The sequence below is a fragment of the Amblyraja radiata genome, chromosome 30 (genome assembly GCF_010909765.2).
Source record: "Amblyraja radiata isolate CabotCenter1 chromosome 30, sAmbRad1.1.pri, whole genome shotgun sequence".
In the NCBI taxonomy this organism is placed as follows: Eukaryota; Metazoa; Chordata; class Chondrichthyes; order Rajiformes; family Rajidae; genus Amblyraja; species Amblyraja radiata.
In genome coordinates, this window is record NC_045985.1 from 10,750,141 (window position 1) to 10,777,133 (window position 26,993).

General features: G+C 46.9%; 1 protein-coding gene and 1 long non-coding RNA gene across 2 annotated transcripts in view; both read right to left on the reverse strand.

Moving 5' to 3' along the window:
* Positions 1–26,993, reverse strand: part of LOC116989957 — a 551,502-nt gene that overhangs the window by 413,292 nt on the left and 111,217 nt on the right. The window lies entirely within an intron of this gene.
* On the reverse strand, positions 1,530–7,676 carry LOC116989881. The gene is made up of 3 exons (XR_004416358.1): positions 7,657–7,676; positions 6,008–6,126; positions 1,530–1,546 (listed from the first exon to the last, which is right to left on the reverse strand). It is a non-coding gene; the product is annotated as an uncharacterized LOC116989881 (long non-coding RNA).

Here is a 26,993-nt window from a genome sequence, read left to right on the forward strand (position 1 = left end):
TTGGCTATATTTAAGAGGGAGTTAGATGTGGCCCTTGTGGCTAAAGGGATCAGGGGGTATGGAGAGAAGGCAGGGATGGGATACTGAGATGGATGATCAGCCATGATCATATTGAATGGCTGTGCAGGCTTGAAGGGCCGAATGGCCTATTCCTGCACCTATTTTTCTATGTTTTCTCTGTTTTTCTATGTTTTCTATAGTAGCTCCAGCAAATTATGGGGTGAAATGATTCTCGGAATAGTTTGCATGATACGGTGTTGTGCAATGTGTTGGAGAATTGAGTAACGGACGAGGTGACGCCAGGTGGCAGCCTGTTTGAACTTCCTCATTCGGGAGGAAGTGAATGTACTTGTGGATACAAAGTGCTGGAGTAACTCAACGCTTTGGGTATCATTCTTGGGGGAAACCAGCTGAGTTACTCACTTTGCACTTTGCGAAATTGCTCGCAATTTGTTTAATTTGACGACACAGAGTGGAAACTAGCCCCTCGGTCCACCAAGTCTACGCCGACCAACAATCTCCGCACACTAACACCATCCTACACGCACTTCGCGTAACTCAATTCAATCTCCCTCATATTTACCAATTTCTAAAACACCTCTATCCATCTATCCGCTATAAATATTATGTCGGATCTTATTTGTAATTTTAGTTTATATCTATATCAAAAGTAAGATCTTGACCACTTCCGATGTTATTCCGCCCTCCTATCTCCACCTATCCCCAAACTCGCCTTTACGCCGCTGTTGAAGTCCGCACCAACACCGCTTATGTCGCGTTGTTACTCGGGGGGACTTTGGGACCCGGGGGAGACCGGAGCTCAGGACCCGCCGCCCGCTGCTGCTGCTGAACCCGCGGGAAGGGAGATTGTTTCAATCTTTATATTTTCACAAAAGTAATTTCTGTTCCGTAGCCGGACGCGGTTAACGCGTTAAAATGAACAGATCGACAGACAGACAGACAGCTCTGATTTCAGTTGCAGTTCATTTCACTCTTCCCACATTTACATTTTTTTCACACACCCGGAGCGGAACCGGAGCAGATTCTCAGCCAGTTTTCATCCCAAGTCTCGAAGAAAGGATAAAGTTTCTCCGTGAATTTATTCCCAGTGAAGGTGTAGAGATGGGACTTGGTGTCCGCGTCGTAAAATGAAACTATCCCGGACTCGTAACTGAGATAAACTCCCACCATCCCGGGGATGGGACGGGCGGGGAGAGGGGATGGAGGGGAGGTGAGTGCATCAAACACGTCACCCTGTCGCCGCCCGATGCTCCAGACTCCAGTCTCCGGGGTCAGTGTGCCCCTCTCTTCTTCTCCACAGACTCTGCGGCGACTCCCAGCCTCCAGCCCCGACTCCCCGCCACCTCCACCTCCCAGTCATGTCTCCCCGATGTGAATCCCACCGATCCCAGCACACACTCCCAGTCTGTGAACCTCTTCCCGGTGTCAGGGAGACTCCTCCAGGTCCCGGTACATCTCACCCTCTTCCGATCCTCAGACACCTCGAGCAGCGGATGCGTTGTTTCCACATCCAGGGTGACGGAGACTGGGGGGAGAAGCAGAGAATCAGAGAGTCCCCGGGGGTCGGGGGGGAGACTCGGGCAGCGCGGCCCCGGGACCGGGGGAGAAGCCGCTCGGCCTCAGGCACAGGCGGGCGGACAACTGAAACCGTGCACGGGGTTTCACCCCAACCACATCCGGTGGACAACAGACATCTTTACCGGAGATTTCATCCAGTGATGGAGATGGGAATTTCGTGAGATGGGGGAGGGTGGACATGGAGGACGAGTGCGGAGAGTGAGGAGGATTGCGAGATTGCGGTGGGGATGGAGAAATGAAGCGGGCTATATGGAGGCAGATCGGAGCAAGAGGATATTGAAGTGAGTGGTAGTTTGAGGTTGTTAAAGAGGAGGTAGAGATGTGGGGTGGAGTCACCATGATCATAGTGAATGGTAGGGGGAGACATGAGGGGCCAGATGACCTGCCTCTGTTGCTTTGAGTGGAGGGTGAGAGAGAGGGAGGGGTGGCTTGGACCATGGAAGGAAGCAGAGGTTGAATGATCAGGTGTTAGACAGAATAGGTGGAGACTTGTGGTTGTAGGGTCGCTGAAAGAGGGGATTCATGGGTGGATTTGATGGGTGTGTACAACTAAGAACACACTGATCTCATTGTGAACCAATATATGAACTTCACTGAGGGACTTGACAAAATTGCGCATGTAAGGCTTGTCCAGAATGTGAAGGCAGGTGGGATGCAAGGCGAGCTGGTGAAATGGATCCAAAATTGCATTGGTGGTTGGAGGTAGAAGGTAGCGGTAGAAGGATGATTTTTCTGCTTGGAGGTCTGTGACTGGTGGAGTGCAGCAGAGATCGGTGCTGCAACCTTTGCTGTTTATGTTATATGTTCATGGCTTGGATGTGAATGCATGAGGTGTGATTAGTAAGTCTGTGAAGGACGCAAAAATTGTGGATAGCGGGGAAGGTTGTCAAAGTCTACAGCAGGATATCGGGTAAATTATCAAAATCCTATCGCACGCAGGGATATCAGATCAAGAGAGTGCAGATTTATCTTTAGAGTAAGGAATTTTTTAAGTGGATCTGAGTTGCAAGTTTTCTTTACACTGAGAGTGGGTGATATCTGGAACATGCTACAGAGGAAGTGGTGGAGTGAGATATAATCACTATATTTAAGGCACTTAAATAGGTGAAGTGCAGAAGAATATAGATGTAATGTGGGCAAATCAATTAGTATAGCTGAGGAAAACGTGGTCATGGACGTGATGGGCCGAAGGGCCTGATTCTGTAATGTACAACCATGGCTCTCAGCTCCAAGAGCACTGAATGACTGAGTCTCCACAGCTACCAGTGCAGGGAATTCCAAAGGTTTCCCAGTCTCTGCGTGCAGTAATGTCTCCTTATCTCTGTCCTACATGGTCCAACCCACATTCTGAGAGGGTGCCCGTTCTACAGACCCCACAGACAGGGGACACATTCTCCCTGCATCCAGCCCACTGAGCCCTGTAAGAACTTTGTATTTCACTGAGATCTCCTCCTTTCCACCTGAATTCTCGAGTACACAGGCTTAGTCTACTCAATCTCACCCCACACAACAAACTCATTGTCCCAGGAACAAGTATTGTTAATCTTTGCTGCATTTCCTCAGTGTCAAGTCTGTCTATTTATCGGTACAAAGGAGCATAGGAACACAAGAAAACAGGAGCAGGATGAGGATCCGCTCCTCAGGCTTACCCCTCCATTCAATGTAATCATGGCTGATCTAAGCTGGCACCAATTCATCTTCTGTGTGAGTTCCCCATCATCTTAAATATTGGATCTATCAAATATTTATTTGTAGCCAAGTTGCACATATCCAATAACTCAGCGTTTTACCACCACCTTGGACACAACATTCCAGATATTCACTGCCCTCTGAGAGATGCAACTTCTACACACCGCATGAGAGGCCGCTCTGGAAGGTTGGATCTCATGGAATCCGGGGTGAACTAGCCGATGGAATACAACATTTACCTGAAGGTCGCAGACAGAGGATGTTGGTAGAGGGGTGTTTTTCACAGAGTCCACTGTTGTTCCTTATTTATATACATCATTGGGTGTGTATGTAGGTTGCACGGTTAGTCAGTTTGCAGATGGAACTAAAATTGGTGACATTGTGGAGAGTGAAGAAGGTTATCTGAGAGTAAATGGGATCCCTGTGAACTGGGCCAATGGGCTTAGGAACGGCAGGTGGGATTTATTCATGTGAAGGTGAGGTGATGCACTTTGCTGAGACAAACCAGGGCAGGACATACACAGTAAACGGGGATCTTTATAGAACTGAGAGATCGCGGGCTGCAGGTACACAGTGCCATGGAAGATGCAACAGGGACAGGCAGTGTGGTGAAGAATGTGTTTGTCACTCATGCTTTCATAGGTCAGGATATTAAATACAGCATTTGACACAATAAGGTTGTTAGCAAATTAGAGAGGGTGCAAAAGGATTTACAATAATTTCATCAGGTCTGAATGGCTGGGTTATAAGGAGACGTTGCACAGGCAGGGACATTTTTCTTTGGAGCCCATCAGAATGCTTTTAAAAATGTTTATAAGATGTATATAATGTGCACAAATCAGGTGAATAGGAGCAGTATTTTATCCAAGGCAGGAGAGTCTAAACCTCTGACTTTATGATGCTTCCCAGCTGATGAGTTTAGTGGTAGATCAAATCTCCAATTTCCCTTCAGTCCACAATAGAATTAATCTTTGCATCTATGTATTGCTTAAAGATGTATAGGAATGAACTGCAGATGCTGGTTTAAACTCAAGATAGACTCAAAGAGCTGGAGGAACTCAACGGGACAGGCAGCATCTCTGGAGAGAAGGAATGGGTAACGTTTCGATTCGAGACCCTTCTTCAGACTGGTTAGGGATAAGGGAAACAAGAGATATAGGCGATGATGTAAAGAGTTAAGGAATAATGAATGGAAGATATGTAAAATATAATGATGATATAGGAGACAGGCCATTGTTAGTTGTTTGTTTGGTGAAAATGAGAAACTAGTGCGACTTGGGTGGGGGAGGGATAGAGAGAGAGAGGGAATGCCCGGTCTACCTGAAGTTAGAGAAATCAACATTTCATACCACTGGGCTGTAAGCTGCCCAAGCCAAATATGAAATACTGTTCCTCCAATTTGCGTTTAACCTCACTCTGACAATGGAGGAGACCTAGGACAGAAAGGTCTGTGTGGGAATGGGAAGGAGAATTAAAGTGTTCAGCAACCTAGAGATCAGGTAGGTTCAGGCAGACTGAGCAAAGGTGTTCAGCGAAACGATCGCCCAGTCTGCGTTTGGTTTCATCAATGTATAAGAGTCCACATCTTGAACAATGGATACAGTAGATGAGGTTGGAGGAGGTACAAGTGAACCTCTGCCTAACCTGAAGGGACTGTTGGGGTTCCTGGACAGAGTCGAGGGAGGAGTTATAGGGACCAGTGTTGCATCTTCTGCGGTTGCATGGGAACGTACCTGGGGAGAGGGTGGTTTAGGTGGGAAGGGATGAGTTAACCAAGGAGTTGTGGAGGGAATGGTCTCTGTGGAAGGTAGAAAGGGATTGCGATGGGAAGATGTGGCTAGTGGTGGGATCCCATTGGAGGTGGCGGAAATGTTGGAGGATTAGTTGTTGTATGTGGCGGCTGATCGGGTGAAAGGTAAGGACAAGGGGGACTCTGTCTATGTTGTGACTAGGGGAAGGGGGAGCAAGGGCAGAGCTGCAGGATACCGAGGAGACACAAGTGTGGGCCTCATCTATGATGGGAGAGGAGAACCCCCAATTGTAATAGACGTCTATCGATAGTCTATTTCCTGTGATGGTGACTGTGAGATCAAGAAAGGGGAGGGAGCTGTCGCAGATGGTCCAAGTAAATTTGATTGCAGGATGGAAATTGGTGATGAAGTTGATGAAGTCCATGAGTTCTGCATGGGTGCAGGAGGTAGCACCGATGCAGTCATCAGTGTAATAGAGATAGAGTTTGGGGATAGGGCCTTGGAGGATTCCAAGGAGAAGTTATTAAGAGTGAGAACCAGCTCCGGTGGGCGGAGTAGTGTTAGTAGAGGGAAATTGGATGGTTCTGCGGTCGAGGAAGAAACGGAGAGGGCTTTAAGTCCTTGCTGGTGGGAGATGGAGGTGTAGAGTGACTGAACGACCATTGTAAAGATGATGGGGTGGGGGCTCGGAATGTGGAAGTCATTAAAGTGACGAATGGCATGGGAGGTATCTCGGACATAGGTCGGTACAGATCGGACCGGGGGGGATAGGATGGAGTCGAGGTACGTGGAAATCATTTCAGTGGGACAGGAGGAGGCAGAAACAATGGGTCTGCCAGGTCAGTTGTGTTTATGGATTTTGGGGAGAAGGTAAAACCTGGCTGTGCGAGGCTGGGAAATGATAAGGTGTCAGGTGTACGGCTTAAAGGTGTCAGAAACATGAATAATGGAAAAGGTACAAGCTTTACCTCGCTTGAAGTCATCAGATGTTTCTTTGAGTGTCGTGTTGAACGAAACAGGGCAATGAAACTTTTCAATCGGTAAGACTTTATCCACCACTGACAGTGGTTTGGCTTCATCACAAACCCTGGAAATATTGAACAGTTGGTTATAAACTAAGCAGTAGAAATGTTTTGAGTTGTTCCACAAAACACTTACAATGTTTCCATCAAGACAATGTCCTACCTTCGCTTGCGACCAGCTTCCCCCTGAAAGAAATAAAACACAAATCTGAATTGACTGAGATGGATCGTCCTCATCCCGACAGCGGGAATTTCACCAAATTTCTACAACCCTCTGAAAATTCCCATTTCCCAACTCTTATCGCCACTGCCATGCAGACAGAAAGCGGATATTGTCGCAGAGATGTAGAACGATGGGGGAAAGCACAAGGAACGTTCATGAGAATGACGCCATAACTGAGAGGATGGAACTTAATGAAAAGACTGGGCAGGTCGTGGGATTTCATCTGGAGAGGATGTCAGGATTGATGAGAGGAAATTTAATATTATTGGTGGATTTAAATAGGTGGGGATGAAATAATATCTCAAATCGAAAAGGAGACCAATAATCAAAGCTGAAATGTAACTGGTCTTCAATTATTACCGAAAGGAATGCAGTCATGACAACATGGACCTCACTTGCATTGGAGGGACTGAAGCCAACAGCAGAGATAAATTTAAATGCAAGCGGGATAAACACATTAGGGCTCCTGGAATTTGGGTTATTGTTACCGGGTGTGGAGAGTAGATGGGAGGGACGATGAGTGGAACAGAAATCTTGACTGGATAGGATGGGCCAAATGGCCTGTCTATGACGTCATTCTATGGTGAAACAAAGTGGCCAAACAAACAGAGCAAATTCCCCCAAGGTGACCACCCACTGCTGATGGGAACCGGATATAGATGATCAATCTGATGTGTGCGCCACGTTCTAGATTTCAATGTTAATCCACACAATGTGGTCATGGCTGATCTAGCCCAGGACTGAACTCCTCCTCTTAGCCCCATTCTCATCGATTACAATTCCCCGATTTTTTTTAAATGTATCTTCCTCTGGTTTAAAATATGTCCAACATGTAAAACCTCTCAGAGTCTCTTGGTTGGAGAATCCCAGATATTCACTGCCCTCTGTCCATTCGTGGTCCTTGGGATCAGATATAGGATCACCTGTCATTGTTCTAAACACCACATAATACAAACACCTCTGTACATTCCAGCCAGACAGTCCTGAGATCCCATAGATTCAGCGGGAGGCCAATTAGTTTATGAACAACAACAGCTGGAACAGAGGGGACATTTACTCAGTTCTGAATTACTGGTAAATGCAGCATTTATTTCTGAAATGTCACCTACCATTTTGTGACTGCACACTTTCATTTTTCCAAACTGTAGTGCAGGGTAGGACCTGAGGTTATCAGATATTTTTTTGAATGCCGTGTAGAACGAAGCAGGGCAATGAAACTTTTCAATCGGCAAGGCTTCATCTACTACCGACAGTCGTTTGGCTTCATCATGAACCCTGGAAATATTTAACAGCTGGTTATAAACTGAGCATTAGAAATGTTTTGAGTTGTTCCTCAAAAACTTACAATGTTTCCGTCAAGACAATGTCCTACCTTCGCTTGCGACCAGCTTCCCCCTGAAAGAAATAAATCACAAATCTCAATTGACTGAGATGGACCGTCCTCATCCCGACAGCGGGAATTTCACCAAATTTCTACAACCCTCTGATAATTCCCATTTCCCAACTCTTATCGCCACTGTCATGCAGAGAGAAAGCGGATATTGCCGCAGATGTAGAACGATGGGGGAAAGCACAAGGAATGTTCATGAGAATGACGTCATAACTGAGAGGATGGAACTTAATGAAAAGACTGGGCAGGTCGTGGGACTTCATCTGGAGAAGATGTCAGGAATGATAAGAGGGAATTTAAGTTTATCGGTGGATTTAAATGGGTGGGGTTGAAATAAAATCTCAAATCGAAGGCGAGACCAAGAATCAAAGCTGAAATGCAACTGGTCTTCAATTATTACCGAAAGGAATGCAGTCATGAGAACATGGAACTCACTTGCATTGGAGGGACTGAAGCCAACAGCAGAGATAAATATAAGTGCAAGCGGGATAAACACATTAGGGCTCCTGGAATTTGGGGTATTGTTACCGGGTGTGGAGAATGGATAGGAGGGATGATGAGTGGAGCAGACATCTTGACTGGATAGGATGGGCCGAATGGCCTGCCTATGGTGTAGAATGGGATGTCATACTATGGTGAAACAAGGTGCACAAAACACACAGAGCAAATTCCCCCAAGGTGACCACCCACTGCTGATGGGAACCGGATATAAATGATCAATCTGATGTGTGCGCCACGTTCTAGATTTCAATGTTAATCCCACAATGTGGTCATGGATGATCTAGCCCAGGACTGAACTCCTCCTCTTTGCCTCATTCCCGTCTATTAGAATTACCTGATTTTTTTTTTTTTTTATGTATCCTCCTCTGGTTTAAAATATGTCTAACATGTAAAACCTCTCAGAGTCTCTTGGTTGGAGACTCCCAGATATTCACTGCCCTCTGTCCATTCGTGGTCCTTGGGATCAGATATAGGATCACGTGTCATTGTTCTAAACTCCACATAATATAAACACCTCTCTACATTCCCGCCAGACAGTCCTGAGATCCCATAGATTCAGCGGGAGGCCAATTAGTTTCTGAACAACAACAGCTGGAACAGAGGGAACATTTACTCAGTTCCGAATTACTGGTAAATGCAGCATTTATTTCTGAAATGTCACCCACCATTTTGTGACTGCACTTTCACTTCACCAAACTGTAGTGTAACCCCTCACCTTCAGAAACTCCACACTGTCTTTTTGATCCATCTGTTGCTGCAACTTTAAGAGTTCCTCCTGAATAGATTTTAAATTCTCTTGAATCTTTCCAATATTTGTCTCCATTGTATTTAGAATCTTCTTCTCTTCCTCACGGATATCTGCCAGTGTGCGCTGCTCTTTCTCAGTGAGAATCTGGTGCAGTTCAGCATACTGGGATGTGATCTTGGACTGAAGGTCGTGTGACTGTTCCTGTGAAATAAAAGGTGAAGATCAATATATAATGTCACTGGTTGTGTTTCCTCACGACTTTGACCGTAACATTTGTCCTGGACATATTTTATTTGCTTTGCCAATTCAATTATTTGTCTAAATGCTTCTGAAATGTTGTGAGGGTAATGTTATAACCCATCAATCCTCTACCCCTAAAGCGCCTTGAGTATTAGAAAGGCGCTATATAAATCCCATCCATTATTATTACCCCTAATACAATTCTCTGCTGCCTATTCTTTTTCACGTGCCCATTAATTCCCATTTATCCGTCCACCACCTATTTTCCCAGGGATTATAACAGTCACCGATGGACCATTGAACCAGCGTGTATTGGGGACGTGGAAGGAATCCAACGCGGTCACAGGGAGAAGGCGTGAACCACACGGGCAGCACCCGAGGTCAGGATCGAACCCGCTCTCGAGAACTAGGAGACAGCAGCACTACTTGTGTCACTGCGCTGCCCTATTATTACACGCGTCACAGGTATCAAATCTACACAAGATCAGGAAATCGAAACTTAAAAGCCTCACCAGAACTCCAGAAATCTTCTTTCTGTTGCTGCTCCATTCGCTGGATCTCTGATTTCTTTTTTGTAAGGGACTGGATGGAAGATTTCACCTGATCCTGGGATTGTGATTGAAAACCAGAGAATAAAAGTGTTAGATTATAAAGATGGAATTAAACAATAATGCGATCAAATTCAGTTTGCTTTTACCTTGTAGGTTTCAACAACTTCTTTAACCGGCATGAAGTTGTGAGACTTGTGTTCCTGCCCAGCTGCACAAATCACACAGATCAGCTTCTTGTCAGTGTCACAAAACAGCTTCAGTTCTTCCTGATGTTCCTCGCACTGAAGTTTACTTTCCTTCTCTGTCCGATTCAGGCTCAGTGTTCGAGCTTTCTCAGACAGTCTCGCCAAGGCCCGATTCACCCTGAGGGTGCGGTCTGTAAACTGCTCTCTACATTCCGGGCAGGAGTTTCTCCCCTCCCTGTCCCAACTCTGTGTGATACAGGAGCGGCACAAGTTGTGCCCACACTCCAGTATAACCGGATCGGTGAAGAAATCCAGGCAGATGGGACAAACTGCCTCCTCGGTCCAACTCACGACCTGCTCTTTCGCAGCCATTTTAATCCTCCACGTCCTGGTTCAAAACGCATTCCCATTCGCTGAAACTGCTGACGTCCTGCAGTAATTAATTGGAGCGCCGGAGGCTGAAGTGCATGGGATCAAGAGGTGAATGGATAGGGTGAATGCACAGTCTTTTACCCGGAGTAGTGGAGTCGAGAACTAGAGGACACAGGTTTGTGGTGAGAGGTGCAAGATTTAATCGGAACCTGAGGAACAATATTTTCACACAGAAGGTCGTGGGGAAATGGAACAAGCTGCCAGAGGAGGTCAGTGAGGCTGGACAACAACATGTGGGCGGGGTTTAGGACCCGGGGGAGCCCGGAGCTGTGGAACGATCAATGAAAGGGGCGGGGCCCGGCTGAGGGGAGGCGGAGCTCAGCCCCGTCAATCACAGCCCTGACCAGAAAGCCGATGTCATTTGTAATCAGCTTCGGGTAAATTTCATTCCCTTAAACTAAATACATCCGTGTTTCCTATCGTGAATTGTTCATTATATTAGGCTGCACAATAATATTCGTTCTATAGCAAACACTGTTATTTTATTTAACAGTCTCATATGCAAACTTGAATTCAACTCAATGATTCAATTATACTCTATTGTCACATGTATCAAGGGACGGTGAAATTCTTTGTTTTTGCATGTAATCCGGTAAAATACAGACCTCACCCAGGCAGTACAGAGAGAGTCGCCACGTTTCTGGCGCCGACAAAGTTGCGAGAATTTCAGCGAATTCAACGTTATTTTCCTCTCTTGGATTATTTTATCCCATTTCATTCCCTGCTCCCATTTACACATCCTCAGTGAGACCTATACTGTCCTCGTCCGATCAACATCAACACCAATTCATTCACTCTGGCACAGCGTACTCGGAATTCCTCTAAGTTTCAGACATGCCAAACTTCCTCGGTCTTCTGAGGAAGTAGAGGCGTTTACATGTAAAGGAGGCCACATCGAGAGAACCGAGCGCCATAGACGAGGATAGAGGAGATGCAAGTGAATATCTGCCTCCTATGAAAGGGCTGTTTGTGTTCCTGAATGGTGGTGAGGGTCGAGGTGTAGGGACAGAGTGGCGCCTCCCCTGGTGGGTTGTAGGGGAAAGCGCCTGGGGATGGGATGATGGGGTGAAAGATGAAGACCAGGGATCTCTACGCTTATTCTCTCTGGAGGGGAGGGAGGTGAGATCTGATGTGCGGATAGTGGTGGAGATACAAGTGAGGGCACCATCAATAGCAGTAGAGTTGAAGCCCTGTTTCCTGAAGAAAGAGGACACCTCCGATGTCTTGGAGTAGAAGACCTCTCGCTGTTCCACCTCTGTGATCCCGAACCAGTCTGAAGAAAGGTCTCGACCTGAAACGTCACCCATTCCTTCTCTCCATGGATGCTGCCTGTCCCACTGAGTTACTCCCGCTTTTAGTGTCCATCCCCGGTTTAAACCAGCATCTGCATTTCCTTCCTACACATCTCATCTAGAGCACTGATGCGGCGGAGACGGAGGTACTGAGAGAAGGGGATGGCATCCTCACAGGAGGCTGGGCTGGAGGAGGCACAGACTGGGTAGCTGTTGGAGTCAGTGCGTTTGTGGTCAATGTCCCGATGTCAAAGGGAAAATGGAGCCCACAATGATCCATTGTTGACTGTGGAAGAGATGATAATTACGGGACACGTATAGTAAAACTAGCGGGACGCCTATGGTGGGTAGGAGGGGTAGAAGGGAGAGGGAATGAAAGGGTTACATGAATTTAGAGAAATCAATATGAATACCGCTGGGTTGCAAGCTGCCCAAGCGAAATATGAGGCGCTGTTCCTCAAATTTTCATGTGGGCTCACTCTGACAGTGGAGGAGGCCCAGGGGAGAAATGTCAGTATGGGAATGGGAAGGGGAGTAAAAACGTTTGTAACCGTGAGCTTGCGTAGGCCAAGGCGGATGCCCTACGACAATTGTCTCCCACAGACCCCGGTGCTGCCTCCCGCCATCACCGAACAGGAGCGGCTCTGGGAACTCGAACGTGACCGGCTACAGTTCACCCAAGGCTAGTTCACCGTGTGGTGGCTGCACCGGGGAGAGGTTGGGGGGGGGGGGGGGGGGAGGGGGAGAGGGAGGGGGGGGGGGGAGGTGAGGGGAGACGGGAGAGGAACGGGGAGAGGGAGACGGATGGTGAGAGGGAGTGTGGAGGAGATGGGGATGGGGAGAGAAGGGACCGGCAGAAATCAGCCTCGAGATCTGACGGTCGAGTTTAGGGTGATCTCCCCCTTCTCATTGTACCCCTCCTTACCTCCCCCCACCCACTTCTCTCTCCCCTCCCCCCCACCCCTCTCTCTCTCCCCCCACAGGTGTGCTGTACAACCAGTTCCTGTCGCAGGTGGACTTTGAGTTGCTGCGTGACTATGCGCGGGACCTGGGGGTGCTGGTGTGGGAGAATCCCCCCAAGCGGCTGATGGTGGTCACCCCCACCGGCCACCCCGACGTCAAACGCTTCTGGAAACGGCAGAAACACAACTGACCACCCGGGGAATCTCCCCACATTCACGCCTCCTCCCCTCTCCCCCATTCCTGCCCCCACCCCCCCAAAGCCCAGACTGGAGTAACCCTCCCAGCTTTGTCCCCCCCTCCCGCACATTCAGTCTGAAGAAGGGTCTCGACACAAACCGTCAGCTGTTCCTTTCTCTTCAGAGACGTTCACAAGTTATAGGAGGAGAATTGGTCATTTGGCCCATCGAGTCCACTCCACCATTCAATCATGGCTGATCTCTGCTTCCTAATCCCATTTTCCTGCCTTCTCCCCATAACCCTTGACACGCGTTAAGGTTGCCTGACCCGCTGAGTTACTCTGGCACTCTGTGTCCTCTCCATGTTCCCCAGAGATGCTGCCTGACCAGCTGAGTTACTCCGGCACTCTGTGTCCTCTCCATGTTCCCCAGAGATGCTGCCTGACCCGCTGAGTTACTCCGGCACTCTGTGTCCTCTCCATGTTCCCCAGAGATGCTGCCTGACCAGCTGAGTTACTCCGGCACTTTGTCTCCATCTCCCACCCATATTCCACAAAGATAGCCACAAAAAGTTGTAATAACACAGCGGGACGGGCAGCATCTCTGGAGAGAAGGAATGGGTGACGTTTCGGGTCGAGACCCTTCTTCAGACCTGCCTCTCCAGCTGAGTTACTCCGGCACTCTGTGCCCTGTCCATGTTCCCCAAAGATGCCACCTGGATCCTCCCCTACCCCCTACCCAGGTCACGGGGAGGATTGTTGGGGGTGGGGGGTCACTGGGTCCAGTCCCCAAGTTGGGCTGGGGAGCGGGAACCGTCCCACCCTCCCGACCACGCGTGATCCTGGGACCGGCGAAGATTCACAACTGAGAGGCGGCCGCTGTTTCTGTGTGTTTTTGCATTTTCTTAATAAAAGGTGGATGAAGAGAAGTCTGTCTCAGTGCACGTTGCCAACGCCAGCCCAGAGAGCAGAGAACACGTTGCAAAATAAAACTTCATTCACAGAAGTATTCACGTGTACACACCAGCGCCCAGCGTTCAACACATTCATATTATGCAGGAAGGAACCGCAGATGCTGGTTTAAACCGCAGATACACATAGACACAAAATGCTGGAGTAACTCAGTGGGACAGGCAGTATCGTTTAGTTTAGAGATACAGCACGGAAACAGGCCCTTCGGCCCACCGGATCCACACCGACCAGTGATCACCGCAGACTAACACCATCTAGGGACAATTTGTACATTCACTAAGCCAATTAACCTACAAAACTGCACGTCTGTGGAGTGTGGGAGGAAACCGAAGATCCCGGAGAAAACCCACGCAGGTCAGGGGGAGAACGTGCAAACTCCGTACAGACAGCGCCAGTAGTCGGGATCGACCCCGGGTCTCCGGCGCTGCATTCGCTGCAAGGCAGCAACTCTACCGCTGCGCCACTGTGACCGATTTGTGGAATTCTCTGCCTCAGACGGCAGTGGAGGCCGATTCACTGGATACGTTCAAAAGAGAGTTCGATAGAGCTCTTAGTGCTGGTGGAATCAAGGGATATGGGGAGAAGGCAGGAACAGGAAACTGATTGTGGATAATCAGCCATGATCACATTGAATGGCGGTCCTGGCTCGAAGGGCCGAATGGCCTCCTCCTGCACCTATTGTCTATTTATCGATGTATCCCATCTTGTCCCCCTCCCCTAAACCTCTCCTCTTCTCCCTCCCCTCCTTTCTCACCTCCCTTTCCCCCCACCCCTCCTCCCCTCTCCGCTTCCCCACCCTCCTCCCTTCCCACCCCTCAGCCATTCCCCCTCCCCCGCTCCCCCCCCCCCCCTCAACAAGGAAAGGTTTCGAGGGATAGACACAAAGTGCTGGAGTAACTCAGCGGGTCAGGCAGCATCTCTGGAGAGAAGGAGTGGGTGACGTTTCGGGTGGATATCCTTCTTCAGACTGAGAGTCGGGGGGAGAGGGAAACGAGAGATATAGACGGTGATGTAGAGAGATATAGAACAATGAATGAAGGATACGCACAAATAGTTTGCATGATCCGGTGTTGTGCAATGTGTTGGGAGAATTGAGTAACGGACGAGGTGACGCCAGGTGGCAGCCTGTTTGAACTTCCTCATTCGGGAGGAAGTGCATGTACTTGTGGATACAATGTGTTGGAGTAACTCAACGCTTTGTGTATCATTCTTGGGGGAAACCAGCTGAGTTACTCACTTTGCACTTTGCGAAATTGCTCGCAATTTGTTTAATTTGACGAGTGGAAACGAGCCGCTCGGTCCACCAACGTCCACTACGCCGACCAACAATCTCCGCACACTAACACCGTCCTACACGCACTTCGCGTAACTCAATTCAACCTCCCTCATATATACCAATTTCTAAAACACCTCTATCCATCTATCCGCAATAAATATTATGTCGGATCTTATTTGTAGATACATTTTGGTTTATATCTATATCAAAAGTAAGATCTTGACCACTTCCGATGTTATTCTGCCCTTCTATCTGCACCTATCCCCAAACTCGTCTTTACGCCGCTGTTGAATTCCGCATCAACACCGCTTGTGTCACGTTGTTACTCGGGGGGAGTTTAGGACTCGGGGAGCCCGGAGCTCAGGACCCGCCGCCCACCCGCGGCTGCTGCTGAACCCGCGGGAAGGCGAGATTGTGTCAATCTTTATATTTTCACTAAAGTAATTTCTGTTCCGTTGCCGGAACGGTTAACGCGTTAAAATGAACGGACAGACAGACAGACAGCTCTGATATCAGTTGCTGTTTATTTCACTCTTCCCACATTTACATTATTTTACACACACCCGGAGCGGTGCACATTCTCAGCCAGTTTCTATCCCTAGGCCCGAAGAAAGGATAAAGTTTCTCCGTGAATTCATTCCCAGTGAAGCTGTGGAGATGGGACTTGGTGTCCGCGTCGTAAAATGAAATTGTCCCGGACTCGTAACTGAGATAAACTCCCACTCTCCCGAGGATGAGACGGGCGGGGAGAGGGGATGGAGGGGAGGTGGATGCATGAAACTGGTCAACCACCCGCCTGATGCTCCAGACTCCAGTCTCCGGGGTCAGTGTGACCGGTCCCTTCCTCTCCACAGACTCTGCGGCGACTCCCAGACACCAGCCCGAAACCTCCGCCACATCCACCTCCCAGTAATGTCTCCCCGATGTGAATCCCTCCGATCCCAGCACACACAGACTGCCTGTAAACCTCTTCCCGGTGTCAGGGAGACTCCTCCAGGTCCCGGTCCATCTCACCCTCTTCCGATCCTCAGACACCTCGAGCAGCGCATGCGCTGTTTCCATATCCAGGGTGACGGAAACTGGGGGGAGATGCAGAGAATCAGGCGGGCGGACAACTGAAACCTTACCCGGGGTTTCACCCCAACCACATCCGGAGGACAACAGACATCTTTCCCAGAGTCTTTATCCAGGGAAGGAGAGGGGAATTTTGTGAGGTGGGGGAGGATGGACGGGGAGGACGAGTGCGGAGAGTGAGGAGGATAGCGAGATTGCAGTGGGGATGGAAAAATGAAGCGGGCTATTGAGATACGGAGGCAGATTGGAGCAAGAGGAAATTGAGGTGAGCGTTAGTTGGAGGTTGTTAAATAGGAGGTAGAGGTGTGGGGTGGAGTCATCATGATCACAGTGAACGGGAGGGGGAGACATGAGGGGCCAGATGACCTGCCCCTGTTGCTTTGAGTGGAGGGTGAGAGAGGGAGGGGTGGCTTGGACCATGGAAGGAAGCAGAGGTTGAATGATCAGGTGTTGGACAGAATGGGTGGAGACTTGTGGTTGTAGGGTCGCTGAAAGAGAGGGGATTCACGGGTGGATTTGATGGGTGTGTACAACCAAGAACACACTGATCCCATTGTGAACCAATATATGAACTTCACTGAGGGACTTGACAATGTTCCGCATGTATGGCTGGTCAAGAAAGTGAAGGCAGGTGGGATCCAAGGCGAGCTGGTGAAATGGATCCGCAATTGGCTTGGTGGTTGGAGGTAGAAGGTAGCGGTAGAAGGATGAGTTTTCTGCTTGGAGGTCTGTGACTGGTGGAGTGCAGCAGAGATCGGTGCTGCAGCAGGGATATCAAATCAAGAGTGCAGGTTTATCTTGAGAGCAAGGAATTTTAAAGTTGATCTGAGTAGTAAGTTTCCTTTACATTGAGAGTGGGTGATATCTGGAACATGCTACAGAGGAGGTGGTGGTGAGATCTAATCATAATATGTGAGGCACTTATCTAGGTGAGGTGCAGAAGAATACCAATATAATGTGGTCAAATCGATTTGTAAAGCTGGGAAATGGGTGGACATGTACATGATGGGCCGAAGGGCCTCATTCTGTAATGTACAACCATGGCCCTCAGCTCCAAGAGCATGGAATGACAGAGTGTCCACAGCCAACGGTGCAGGGAATTCCAGAGGTTCCCCAGTCTCTGCGTGCAGTAATGTCTCCTTATCTCTGTCCCACATGGTGCAGCCCACATTTTGAGAGGGTGCCCGTTCTCCACACCCCTCAGACAGGGGAAACATCCTACCCACGTCCAGCCCACTGAACCCTGTAAGAACTTTGTGTTTCACTGAGATCTCCTCCTATACACCTGAACACTCGAGTACACAGGCCTAGTCTACTCAATCTCACTACGCACGGCAAACTCATTGTCCCAGGAACAAGTATTGTTAATCTTTGCTTCAAATCCTCTGTGTCAAGTCTGTAAATTTATCGGTACACAGGAGCATAGGAACACAAGAAAACAGGAGCAGGATTAGGATCCGCTCCTCAGGCTTGCCCCTCCATTCAATGTGATCATGGCTGATCTAAGCTGGCACCAATTCCTCTTCTGTGCGAGTTCCCCATAATCTTAAATATTGGATCAATCAAATATTTATTTGTAGCCAAGTTGCACATATCCAATAATTCAGCCTTTTACCACCACCTTGGACACAACATTCCAGATATTCACTGCCCTCTGAGAGATGCAACTTCCACACACCGCATGAGAGGCCACTCTGGAAGGTTGGATCTCATGGAATCCGGGGTGAACTAGCCGATGGAATACAACATTTACCTGAAGGTCGCAGACAGAAGATGTTTGTTGAGGGTTGTTTTTCAGACTGGAGACAGAGTCCACTGTTGTTCCTTATTTATATATACGATTGGGTGTGTGTGTAGGTTGCACGGTTAGTCAGTTTGCAGATGGAACTAAAATTGGTGACATTGTGGAGAGTGAAGAAGGTTATCTGAGAGTAAATGGGATCCCTGTGAACTGGGCAAATGGGCTCAGGAACGGCAGGTGAGATTTATTCATGTGAAGGTGAGGTGATGCACTTTGCTGAGACAAACCAGGGCTGGACATACACAGTAAACTGGAAACTTTATAGAACTGAGAGATCGCAGGCTGCAGGTACACAGTGCCATGGAAGATGCAACAGGGCCAGGCAGGGTGGTGAAGAATGTGTTTGTCACTCATGCTTTCATAGGTCAGGATATTAAATACAGCTTTTGACACAATAAGATAGTTAGCAAATTAGAGAGGGTGCAAAAGGATTTATGATAATTTCATCAGGTCTGAAGGGCTGGGATATAAGGAGACGTTGGACAGGCAGGGACATTTGTCTTTGGACAAGATTTATATAAGGTGCACAGATAGGGTGAATAGCCACAGTATTTCACCCAAAGCAGGAGTATGAACGTCTGACTCTGTGATGCTTCCCAGCTGATGGGTTTAATGGTATCTCCAATTTCCCTTCAGTCCACAATACTATTAATGTTTGCATCTACGTATTGCTTAAAGATATCAGAAAAAAGAATAATGGAAAAGGTACAAGCTTTACCTTGCTTGAAGTCATCAGATGTTTCTTTGAATGTCGTGTTGAACGAAACAGGGCAATGAAACTTTTCAATCGGCAAGGCTTCATCTACCACCGTCAGTGGTTTGGCTTCATCACGATACCTGGAAATATTGAACAGCTGGTTATAAACTGAGCACTAGAAATGTTTTAAGGTGTTCCACAAAACACTTACACTGTTTCCGTCAAGACAATGTCCTACCTTCGCTTGCGACCAGCTTCCTCCTGAAAGAAATAAAACACAAATCTCAATTGACTGAGATGAACCGTCCTCATCCCGACAGCGGGAATTTCACCAAATTTCTACAACCCTCTGATAATTCCCATTTCCCAACTCTTATCACCACTGTCATGCAGAGAGAAAGCGGATATTGTCGCAGAGATGTAGAACGATGGGGAAAAGCACAAGGAACGTTCATGAGAATGACGTCTCCTAATCTGAGGAAAGACATTCTTGCCATAGAAGGAGTACAGAGAAAGTTCACCAGACTGATTCCTGGGATGGCAGGACTTTCATATGAAGAAAGACTGGATAGACTCGGCTTGTACTCGCTAGAATTTAGAAGATTGAGGGGGGATCTTATAGAAACTTACAAAATTCTTAAGTGGTTGGACAGGCTAGATGCAGGAAGATTATTCCCGATGTTGGGGAAGTCCAGAACTAGAGGTCACAGTTTAAGGATAAGAGGGAAGTCTTTTGGGACCGAGATGAGAAAATCATTTTTTACACAGACGGTGGCGAATCTGTGGAATTCTCTGCCACAGAAGGTAGTTGAGGCCAGTTCATTGGCTATATTTAAGAGGGAGTTAGACGTGGCCCTTGTGGCTAAAGGTATCAGGGGGTATGGAGAGAAGGCAGGGATGGGATACTGAGTTGGATGATCAGCCATGATCATATTGAATGGCGGTGCAGGCTCGAAGGGCCAAATGGTCTACTCCTGCACCTATTTTCTATGTTTCTATGTCATAACTGAGAGGATGGAACTTAATGAAAAGACTGGGCAGGTGATGGGATTTCATCTGTAGAAGTTTTCAGGAATGATGAGAGGGAATTTAATATTATCGGTGGATTTAAATGTGTTGGGATGAAATAATATCTCAAATCGAAGGGGAGGCCAATAATCAAAGTTGAAATGTAACGTGGTCTTCAATAAATACCGACAGGAATGTAGTCATGAGAACATGGACCTCACTTGCATTGGAGGGACTGAAGCCAACAGCAGAGATAAATTTAAATGCAAGCGGTGATAATTGCTCGGTTCTAAGCTTCCCCCCAGTCTAGTTTCAGTAAAAACACTGAATCAAGCACTTGAATCAATTAATTGTATTCTACCAAAAGCACGTCACAGTTCACACACTGTACATATCCCACCGTGGGTTCGATCCCTGCGTCTATCTGTTCAAACCCTCTAGGCCTCGCACAGACAGAGGCACTCCAGAAGGGTACCTGGTCCTGAGCTCTCTTCCAGAAGATGGGCCCTGAGCCTTGTGACCAGGGACTTTTATATGCCCCGCAAACTCGAGGGCCGAACCACACGGGGGTTGTCTCTTAATCACCCAATTACAAATATCGATTAACCCCATACATAACAGGCATTTCCCTAACCCAATGATACAACAATTCAATACATTGTATTCACAACGGACCTCAAGATGAAATCAACTTGGAAACATTTACCCTGATGAACAGATCTCTCAGACAAGGCCCGACACCCCATCCAATCAACACTTAGCAGAGTCAGACTCTGCAACATTATTTACAAGTTATTTACAAGGTATATGTCTGGTTTGCAGCCATCCAATCCATTCTATGCATTTAGTGCCAGATTGACAGGATTTGCAAGGCTTCCCATTCTTTGCTTGCAAATTGTATCTAAGTTCCAGACTTCCTGGCATCTCTCGCAGCCTGTCCCAGAGAGCAATTCCAATTTGACCAAATCTCCCAGTAAACCCTGAAACCTAACCCCATTTTGAAGTCCTGGCTGGTCCAATTTAGCCAGGATTAACAGTGGGGTAAACACATTAGGGCTCATGGAATTTGCGGTATTGTTACCGGGTGTGGAGAGTAGATAGGAGAGATGATGAGTGGAGCTGAACTCGTGACTGGATAGGATGGGCCAAATGGCCTGTCCATGATGTAGAATGGGATGTCATTCTATGCTGAAACAAAGTGGACAAAACAAACAGAGCAAATTCCCCCAAGTGACCACCCACTGCTGATGGGAACCGGATATAGATGATCAATCTGATGTGTGCGCCACATTCTATATTTCAATGTTAATCCCCACAATGTGGTCATGGCTGATCTAGCCCAGGACTGAACTTCTCCTCTTTGCCTCATTTCCTCTATTACAATTACCAAATTTAAAAAAAAATGTATCCTCCTCTGGTTTAAAATGTGTCCAACATGTAAAACTTCTCAGAGTCTCTTGGTAGGAGACTCCCAGATATTCACCGCCCTCTGTCCATTCGTGGTCCTTTGGATCAGATATAGGATCACCTGTCGTTGTTCTAAACTCCACATAATACAAACACCTCACTACATTCCGGCCAGACAGTCCTGAGATCCCACAGATTCAGCGGGAGGCCAATTAGTTTCTGAACAACAACAGCTGGAACAGACGGAACATTTTCTCAGTTCCGAATTACTGGTAAATGCAGCATTTATTTCTGAAATGTCACCCACCATTTTGTGACTGCACTTCCACTTCACCAAACTGTAGTGTAACCCCTCACCTTCAGAAACACCACACTGTCTTTTTGATCCATCTGTTGCTGCAACTTTAAGAGTTCCTCCTGAATGGAATTAAAATTTGCTTGAATCTTTCCAAGATTTGTATCCATTGTATTTAGAATCTTATTCTCTTCCTCTCGGATATCTGCCAGTGTGCGCTGCTCTTTCTCAGTGAGAATCTGGTGCAGTTCAGCATACTGGGATGTGATCTTGGACTGAAGGTCGTGTGACTGTTCCTGTGAAATAAAAGGTGAAGGACAACATACAATGTCACTGGCTGTGTTTCCTCACGACTTTAACGGTGACATTTGGCCTGTACCCGTTTTATGTGCTTTGGCAATTCAATAGTTTGTCTAATGTAAGGCAAAGGCAAATTTATTTGTATAGCACCATTCGTGCAAACAGCAATTCAAGGTGCTTTATAGGAAATAAAAAATAAAATAGTCAATAATTAAAAATTGCAAAATAAGCAATGCGACAAATGTATGAATAATAAAACAACGTCAATGAAACAATAAAACGATTTTAAAAAGCACATAAAAGGGTTAAAATTAGACGGTTAAGATTACCTGCATGTCGGGTTATAGAAACATAGAAACATAGAAAGTAGGTGCGAGAGTAGACCACCAGGTCCGTCGAGCCCGCACCGCCATTCGCTCATGGCTGAACACTAAACAGACACACTTACCCACAAACAGTAGACACAAGACACAGAACACAAGACACTACCCTCCCCTTTATACCGCTATCACCCCTCTCCACCCCAAGAACCTCGCGATCTCCTGGGGGAGGCAAAAAACCGGATAAAAACCCAGGTCCAATTCGGGAAAAAAATCCGGGAAATTCCTCTCCGACCCCAATCCAGGCGATCGACACTTGTCCAGGAGATCACTCAGGTCTTACTATACTAACCATACCTAGGTCCATATCCCTGCCCTCTCCCCGTAGCCCCTTATCCCCTTGGCAGCTAAAAAACCATCTATTTTAGTCTTAAATATATTTAAAGTTTCTGCTTCCACTGCTCCCTGGGGCAGTGAATTCCATAAATTAACCACCCTCTGGGTGAAGAAGTTCTTCCTCATCTCAGTTTTAAAAGAGCCCCCCCTTATTCTGCAACTATGTCCCCTAGTTCTAGTTTCCCCGATCATTGGGAACATCCTCGGTGCATCCACCCGATCAAGGCCCCTCACGATCTTATATGTTTCAATGAGATCGCCTCTCATTCTTCTAAACTCCAAAGAGTAGAGTTCCAGCCTACTTAACCTTTCCTCATATGTCAATCCCCTCATTGCAGGAATTAATCTTGTAAACCTTCGCTGCACTGCCTCCAGGGCTAGTACATCCTTTCTTAAGTATGGACCCCAGAACTGTACACAGTATTCCAAATGTGGTCTCACTAATACTGTGTACAGCTGCAGCAAGACCTCCGTGTTTTTATACTCAATCCCCCTAGCAATAAAGGCCAAAACTCCATTGGCCTTCCTGATTGCTTGCTGCACCTGCATACTAACTTTTAGTGATTCATGTACTAATACCCCTAGATCCCTTTGCGTTGCATTACAACGCAGCTCCTCCTCATTTAGAAAATAACTTGCCCTATCATTTTTTTTCCCAAAGTGAATGACTTCACATTTATTAGTATTAAATTTCATCTGCCAAGTTGTTGCCCACTCACCTAGCTTATCTATATCCTTTTGCAGACTCTTCCTATCCTCCTCATCCCCTACTTTTCCTCCCATTTTTGTATCGTCCGCAAATTTTGATATATTACACTTGGTTCCCTCCTCCAAATCATTTATATAAATTGTGAACAACTGGGGTCCCAGCACCGACCCTTGCGGAACCCCGCTAGTTACCGGTTGCCATCCCGAGTATGAACCATTTATCCCCACTCTCTGCTTCCTATTTGTTAGCCAATCCTCTACCCATGCTAATATATTACCCCCAATCCCATAATTTTTTATTTTTAGCAATAGTCTCTTATGTGGCACCTTGTCAAAAGCCTTTTGGAAGTCCAAGTATACCACATCCACCGGTTCCCCTTTATCCACCCGGGTTGTTACTTCCTCAAAGAATTCGAGCAGATTCGTTAAACAGGACTTCCCCTTCACAAAACCATGCTGGTTCTGTCCGATGAAGTCATGTTTATCCAAGTGCCCCGTTAGTGTTTCTTTAATAATTGTCTCTAACATTTTACCCACCACCGATGTTAGACTAACCGGTCTATAGTTACCCGCCTTCTGTTTACTTCCTTTTTTAAATATAGGTGTTACATTGGCCATTTTCCAATCCACTGGGACCGTTCCTGCCTCCAGGGAGTTTTGGAAAATTATCACCAATGCATCCACAATCCCCACCGCTATCTCCCTCAAGACCCTTGGATGTAATCCATCAGGCCCAGGGGATTTATCCTCCTTCAGTCTCATTAATTTCCCTAATACCACCTCCTTGGTGATCTTAATAGTATTTAGCTCCTCCATTCCTACCGCCCCCTGTTTATCCAGCGTTGGAATATTTTTTGTGTCTTCTATGGTGAAGACTGATACAAAATACTCGTTTAATGCCTTTGCCATTTCCATGTTCCCCACCAACAACTCTCCAGTCTCACCCTCCAATGGACCAACGTTCACCTTAGCCACCCTTTTTCTTTTTATATAGCTATAAAAACTCTTACTATTAGTTTTTATGTTGTTCGCTAAATTCCTTTCATAGTCTATTTTCCCCGTCTTAATTAATCTCTTAGTTATTTTTTGCTGACCTTTAAATGCTTCCCAATCCTCTACCCTCCCACTATCTCTGGCTACCTTATATGCCCTTGCCTTCAGCCGAATACTATCCTTTATAGTTTTACTGAGCCATGGCTGACTGTTCTTACCCTTACCCCTTTTTTTCTTCATAGGAATAAATTTTTCTTGAAGGTTATACAGTATACCCTTAAACGTACACCACTGCTCATGTACCGTCTTATTCTTGAGTCTGCTATCCCAGTCAACTTTGATCAGCTCAGTCCTCATACCTTCATAATCCCCCTTATTTAGACTAAGCACCCTAGCCTGAGTTTCAACCTGCTCCCCTTCTATTTGAATATGGAATTCGACCATATTGTGGTCACTTGTTCCCAACGAGTCCCTAACTATGACATTTTTAATTAATCCTGCTTCATTACACAGGACCAGATCCAAGATTGCCTCCCCCCTTGTCGGTTCGGTGACATACTGTTCTAGGAACCCGTCTCTAATACATTCTATAAACTCTTCCTCTAGTCTACCCTGCCCAGTTTGGTTTGCCCAATTAATATGAAAATTGAAGTCCCCCATGATTACAGCAGTTCCCTTTTTACATGCGTCAACTATTTGCAGATTTATGTTCTGACTAACAGCGTCACAGCTATTTGGAGGTCTATAAATTACACCCACTAGTGTTTTTTTCCCCTTATTATTCTCTATCTGTACCCAAGCTGTTTCACTATCCTGATCCTTCAACGCAATATCCTTCCTCTCTATTGCCGTTATTCCCTCCCTTATTAAAAGGGCCACCCCTCCTCCCTTTCTTTCCTGTCTATCTTTCCTAATTGTCGAGTACCCCTCTATATTTAACTCCCAGTCCTGATCTCCTTGCAGCCATGTCTCCGTAATGGCCACGATATCATAACTATATATACTTAATTGCACCGTTAATTCATTTATCTTTTTACGAATACTCCGTGCATTTAGATAAAGCACTTTCAGATGATTTTTACTACCCTTCCTTTCCGTTTTTGCCCCTTTTACATCTAGATCTTTATCTTCACAAATTCTGTCTCCTGTCACATTTTGAATTTCCGCTTCCCCACTGATACCCTGCTCTATTTCCTCTACCCCTGCCGTTATTACCCCCCTTGATACCTCCCCCCCGCTACTTAGTTTAAAGACCTCTCTACTGCCCTAGTTATATGATTTGCCAGGACCCCAGTCCCAGCACCGTTCAGGTGAAGTCCGTCCTTACAGAACAGATCCCCCCTGTCCCAGTACTGGTGCCAGTGGCCCAAGAAACCAAACCCATTATTCCCACACCAGTCTTTGAGCCACGCATTTAGCTTTTTAATTTTACGTACCCTCGCCGATTTGGCCCGTGGCTCAGGTAGCAATCCGGAGATCAGTACCCTCGAGGTTCTGCTTTTTAATTTATTCCCTAACTGCTCAAACTCCTTCAGCAGATCCTCCTTCCTCGTCCTTCCTATGTCATTGGTCCCCACATGGACCACGACCACTGGATCCTCCCCCTCCCTCTGCAAATTTCTCTCCAGCATCGCAGAGATATCCTTAACCCTAGCACCGGGTAGGCAACACAGCCTTCGGGACATGTTCTGCTGGCCGCAGAGAACCTTATCTACCCCCCGAATAATACTATGGGTTATGGAAAAGCTATAGTAAACAACAGTGTTTTTAGGCCTGATTTAAATGCGCTTACAGTCTGTGCACACCTCAGGTATTGTAGCCATTATACATTATAATTACATTAGATTGTACATTAATGTAGACAAAAATGCTGGAGGAATGTACAACAGGGAGAAGGCGTGAACCACACGGGCAGCACCCGAGGTCAGGATCGAACCCGCTCACCAGAACTAGGAGACAGCAGCACTACTTGTGTCACTGCGCTGCCCTATTATCACACGCACCACAGGGATCAAATCTACACAAGATCAGGAAATCGAAACTTAAAAGCCTCACCAGAACTCCAGAAATCTTCTGTTTCTGTTGCTGCTCCATTCGCTGGATCCCTAATTTCTTTTTTGTGAGAGACTGGATGGAAGATTTCGTCTGATACTGGGATTGTGATTCAAAATCAGAGAATAAAAGTGTTAGAATATAAAGATGGATTTAAACAATGATGCGATCAAAATCGGTTTGCTTTTACCTTGTAGGTTTCAACAGCTTCTTTAACCGGCATGAAGTTGTGAGACTTGTGTTCCCGCCCAGCTGCACAAATCACACAGATCAGCTTCTTGTCAGTTTCACAAAACAGCTTCAGTTCTTCCTGATGTTCCTCGCACTGAAGTTTACTTTCCTTCTCTGTCCGATTCAGGCTCAGTGTTCGAGCTTTCTCAGACAGTCTCGCCAAGGCCCGATTCACCCTGAGGGTGCGGTCTGTAAACTCCTCTCTACATTCCGGGCAGGAGTTTCTCACCTCCCTGTCCCAACTCTGTGTGATACAGGAGCGGCAGAAGTTGTGCCCGCACTCCAGTATAACTGGATCGGTGAAGAAATCCAGACAGATGGGACAAACTATCTCCTCTGTTAAACTCTCGACCGGGTCTTTCGCAGCCATTTTAACCTCCACTTCCTGGTTCAAAACGCATTCCCATTCGCTGAAACTGCTGACGCCCTGCAGTAATTAATTGGAGCGCCGGAGGCTGAAGTGCATGGGATCAAGAGGTGAATGGATAGGGTGAATGCACAGTCTTTTACCCGGAGTAGTGGAGTCGAGAACTAGAGGACACAGGTTTGTGGTGAGAGGCGCAAGATTTAATCGGAACCTGAGGAACAATATTTTCACACAGAAGGTCGTGGGGAAATGGAACAAGCTGCCAGATGAGGTAAGTGATCAAAAGGGAACTGCAGATGCTGGAATATCGAAGGTACACAAAGTTGCTGGGGAAA